At 36.8% G+C, this 5638-nt stretch overlaps 1 pseudogene; it reads left to right on the top strand.

Moving 5' to 3' along the window:
• Positions 1–922: 922 nt before the first annotated feature.
• Positions 923–1113, top strand: LOC117076914 (annotated as a pseudogene).
• The last annotated feature ends 4525 nt before the right edge of the window (positions 1114–5638 follow it).

Genomic DNA, 5638 nt, shown 5'->3' with positions numbered 1-5638 from the left:
ACTTCTAGGCTACCAAGGTTTGAAATATTTATTTTCTCCCTATAAGTTGAATATTCTTCATCTAAGAATGAGCTGGCCTAAGCCTCTCCCGAAGCATCCTCAGTTATGAAGTCTAACTTTAGAATATCCAGGAAAAGTATTTTTTTCACTTACTTGTATATAGTACATACCATTTTTCACTTGTGCATACAGTCTAGGATTACAACTAGTAGGGCCCAACTAGAACCTTTTAAAATCAAAGACTACATCTGATACATGAACTAATTCATTTACATGAACATAAATAATAATGACAACTAATGTAATGATGAATGGGAAGAAAAGATAAGAAATGTAAAATTCATCTATTATTTATACTGATTAATATTTTTTAAAAGCTATTCCTCATCAAATCTTTTCATGTCTATATGGTTTTGCTCCGAACTGGAAACAAGGGCCACACTTTATTCTTTTTTGTATCCTAACAGCATATAATACTTAGCAGTGAAAATGCCAAGTACTTAATTATTCACTGACTGTTCAACCACAAATATAAGGATGTATTGATTTATTCAACAAAAATTAGTAAGTAAAGACAATGCTTTCAGGGACCATTTCTACAGTTCATTACTAGAGAAATTTCTCTGAATGTGTAGAGCAGAGGTCCCCAACCCCAGGGCAGCAGATCAGTACCTGTCCATGGCCTGTTAGGAACCAGGCTGCATAGCAGGAAATGAATGGCAGGCAAGCGAGCATTACCACCAGTTTCACTTACTGTCTGATCAGCAGTGGCATTAGATTCTCATCGGAGCTCGAACCCTATTGTGAACTGCACATGCAAAGGATCTAGGTTACATGCTCCTTATGAGACTCTAATACCTGATGAGCTGAAGTGAAACAGTTTCTTCCCAAAACCATCCCCACACCCTGGTCCTTGGAAAAGTTGTCTTCCACAAAACTGGTCCCGAGTGCCAAAAAGGTTGGGGATTGCTAGTGTAGAGCACTGGAAATCAGAAGGAGGTGTAGCGTTCCCTCCCCAGCGTGAAGCTGGCTCTTGGTGCTGCTTCACTGCAAATGCCATTTGCCATTGATGATTGTTCTTCTCTTCCTCTGGGAGGATGCAGTCTGAGTGATTTTGTTAAAACAAAATTAATAAGTACATATCTGTGTTAGATAGTGTTCTGGTCACAAAGTTACAAATTATACTTACACAATTTGCACTTTTTTGTAATACTATCCACTTAAAGAACCTTGAATCTTGTGAAGATAATCTTTTCAACTAGGATATTGTAAAGAAATATCAAGTGTAAAATTTAGTATATTCTTATAAAAATAACATTTATACAGTTAAAATTATTGGTAGAAATGCAAGCCACATTGATATTTAGAACTAATAAGCTAGAAAGTCCAATCTTACATTTCACTTCATAGGTGCTGTTTGTTATTACATAAGGTACAGAATAAATATCCATTACTACATGTAACTTCATAATTCCTAAATATTTTGAAGTAGGTTGTTTTACCAGACATTGAGTTTTAGATGTTTTTCTTTTGCTGTTCAGCAATGAACACGTAACTTTTAGTTTAAAAAATACATATATATTTATTAAGGATTTTGAAGGTAGATTTGCTTTTCTGTGGTAGATAAATCCACATGAAGCTTACATCTACTAGGAGCAGTAGACCTTACTTTATCCTCAATTCAGTCTGAAACATTTATTTGCCTTTTGTCAGCCTTTATCCACTAGAGGTTCATGTCATCTAGAGGTCTTACAGAAAGGTTAAAATTTCCCAGCGGCATTTTTATTCCGTTTCCTTTCCTACAACTGAAAAAGCCCACTGAGGTGGCAGCTTAGATGAAGGAAACAAGAAAGAATGATGAGGAAATAGTAGATGTGAGAGTTAAGTAGTTAAATACAACCATGTAAATTCCCAGCATAACAATTCTGAGTTGTGGTGAGAATCCTACTATAAGCTACTAGTCTATTTTGTATTCCATTTTTATAATAAATATTTATTGGCTGGGCATGGTGGCTCACATCCAAAATCCCAGCACTTTGGGAGGCTGAGGCGGGCGGATCGTGAGGTCAGGAGATCGAGACCCTCCTGGCCAACGTGGTAAAACTCCATCTCTACTAAAAATACAAAAATTAGCTGGGTATGGTGTCATGTGCCTATAATCCCAGCTACTCAGGAGCCTGAGGCAGGAGAATCAATTGAGCCAGGGAGTCGGAGGTTGCAGTGAGTCAAGATCATGCCACAGTAACCCAGCCTGGGGACACAGCAAGACTGTGCTTCAAAAAAAAAAAAAAAAAAAAAATTATTAAGCATCTTACATAACCTAAAATAGTGTTTTAGGTGATGTGTGTATATTTTGTGTGTAAATACACATATATGTGTATACAAATATACATAAATTCACATATACATACATGCATACATCCCTCCCTAAAGAAATTATCCTATTTTATATAAAATCCATTATAGGATAAATTAGAGGTATGTAAGGTATGTAAAGCACCTCTTTATATCACCAATAGACAGGCAGGTAATATTTTATTTCTAGGAAGTTTTTTCTCCATAAGGATTCAGGTATCTTGATATCCTAGAACAATCTCAGTTATGCAAGTTCATTTCAAATCATTATTTGATGAAGACATAGTGGTTCTGAAGTGCTGCCAGTGGCATCCAGACTTTAATGAAGTGGAAGTTGTACCACATTGACAACTGAGTCATAGCTGTAAGAAGCTCAGCTCAGATAAGGAACCCACAAATCTGCAGATCAAATGGTAAGCAGAATCTTCTTTGCCAGTAATGAAGGTCACAAGTATTGCATCACAAGAGAGAACTGAGTTTTATAAAATCAGAGATTTAAAGTGGAACAAGAAGTCAATAAGAAGCAAGATAAGGAAATTAGGGGATTAAAACTACCTGTCAAAAGCACCTGATTGAGAGTCTTGCGTTTTTTAAGCAAAATATGTTGTAATCAACATAAAGGTCTGTGTTTAAAAATAAATAGTCAAGGTTTACATAGAGCAAAATACACAGGGCAAAACATTAGAATAGCAAATCACTCATTTTCATGTAACAGCAGTTAGTGGATATTAACACAACAGAAGGGAGTCAAATTACGAGGTCATTAGCTTTTTAAAAAATAAACAATTTTTACTATAAAAATAAAACACAAACACAATAAAAATGTGAAGTAGGACAAGATAGTATAAGTGAAAAGCAAAAGTCTCACTTGTAAGAACTGAGATCCATCTTTACTTGTCCACATAAGCCACTGTTATCCCAACTTCAGCTATTGAATTGAAATGTCACCTCACATACACAAATACACACGTGGGTTCCTGGACTACTCTGCTCTGCTGAGTCACTATCTACACCAGTGCCAAAGATCCTATAGCTTTAAAATACAATTCAACATTTGATAAGACCATTGTCTGCCTGCATTACTCCTCTTTCCCAGCCACTTTTGTATATACATTTCAGTCTAACTTTTTTTATTTTTAAAAAACAATTCTATTTGGAAATGCTATTGATATTGCATTGACACTATAGACTTTATTAACTTAGGGAGAATATGTATCTTCATAATATAAAATATCTCTCCTAAAGATAGAGGTAGTAACTAAATTGAATTAAACCTGGGGAGTAGTGCAGAGTGGGATAGGCAGGTAATTAAAATGGCCCATAACATATTATATGTCATAAAAATAAAATGTCACATTTCTCCTGAAAAGGATGAGCTATTTATAGCTCAATAAGTAAGCATTGATTATAATAATATTATTCCACTGGCAAAACATGTTGGTTTCTTCCAATAAAAAGTATATAACCATTAAATGTTTTTCTTTAGCACAATCCTCAACATTCCAAAATCTATAACCAGAAATCAATGATTTCATAACCAAATTACACAAAGGGAAGGGAATTACTTGATCTCACACAAAAAACAATCCTAGCATGACATTAGAGGATGGAATGATAGAAGGCCCCACTATATATTAATATATAGTTGGGTTTTTTGTTTTGATTTTGAGGCAGGGCCTCACTCTGTTGCCCAGACTGGAGTGCAGTGGCACAATCTCAGCTCATTTCAGCCTCAATATCCCAGACTCAAGCAATTCTCTTATCTCAGCCTCTCAAGTATGAGACTACAGTCATGTGCTACCACACTCAGCTAATTTTTAAATTTATACATATATATATACACATATATATACACACACACATATATATAGTAGAGAGAGGATTTTGCTAAGTTGCCCAGGCTGGTCTTGTACTCCTGGGCTCAAGCAATCCACCTGCCTCAGCCTCCCAAAGTGCTAGGATTACAGGCATGACCTATTGCACCAGGCTAAAATATTTTTTTTTATCACAGTGTATGATATGGGGTTTGAAATGCATATGTGTCCATCTATGATCATAAAGAGGAAAAGTCACTTGCTTGCAAGTTGCAAGAGTCAATAACAGAATATAGGAGTAGATATTTTGTCTGACTGCTAGAAGATGCTTTCCATCAGGGTGACTTCCAATATGACATCTGGTAAAAATTCAAGCAGCAAAGGATTTAAAATCAGAAAGTCAGGTTTTATGTCCTAGTTATTTAGCAAGTGACAAATTTTGTGAACCTCATCAATAAAGTGAGGATACTCATACCTAAACATAGTTCTTGTGAACATCATATGAGATTATATGTTGAACTTGCTCTCTGAAACATAAAGTATTTTACTAAATACAAAATCATCTCAATTTATCATGTGGGCAGAATAGAGTTTTGGTCAAAATCATGTATAGATCATTTCTCAAAACTTACTCTGTACCCAGTAGATGCCAACTAGCTTCACAACCTGGGAAGCTATTTTGTTAATTGCCACCCTAGAGTATGTAAACAAGCCTCCAAATGGCCTTCTACTCAGACTCACAGCGTGAATAGCAAAACCAAGGGGGCCTGGGAACTCTCTCCAACTTTTTTGTTTGTAGAAGTTCTACTGAAAAGTAATAAGTGCATTCTAAATAGGCTTAATTTTTAGAGCAATATTAGGAAGAAAATTGAGAGGAAGGTACAGAGTTTCCATGTAGCACCTGTCCGCACACACGCACAGCCTCCCCTATTATTGACATCCCCCACAGAGTGGTACATGGTTTTTTATTTTTCTGTTTTGTTTTGTTTATACAGTTGATGAGTCTACATTGAAACATCATCATTCAAAGTCCATGGTTTAAATTTAGTGTTCACGCCGGCCGGGCGCGGTGGCTCAAGCCTGTAATCCCAGCACTTTGGGAGGCCGAGACGGGCGGATCACGAGGTCAGGAGATCGAGACCATCCTGGCTAACATGGTGAAACCCCGTCTCTACTAAAAAATACAAAAAACTAGCCGGGCGACATGGCGGGCGCCTGTAGTCCCAGCTGCTTGGGAGGCTGAGGCAGGAGAATGGCGTAAACCCAGGAGGCGGAGCTTGCAGTGAGCTGAGACCCGGCCACTGCACTCCAGCCTGGGCGGCAGAGCGAGACTCCGTCTCAAAAAAAAAAAAAAAAAAAAAAAAATTTAGTGTTCACTCTTGGTGTTGTGCATTCCATAGGTTTGGAGAAATGTATAATGACATGTAGCCGTCATTAAAGTATCACAAATAATAGTTGCATTACCCTAA

Source organism: Trachypithecus francoisi, unplaced genomic scaffold, assembly GCF_009764315.1.
Source record: "Trachypithecus francoisi isolate TF-2019V2 unplaced genomic scaffold, Tfra_2.0 Lachesis_group5, whole genome shotgun sequence".
Taxonomy (NCBI): domain Eukaryota; kingdom Metazoa; phylum Chordata; class Mammalia; order Primates; family Cercopithecidae; genus Trachypithecus; species Trachypithecus francoisi.
This window is presented reverse-complemented; position numbering and strand designations above follow the sequence as displayed.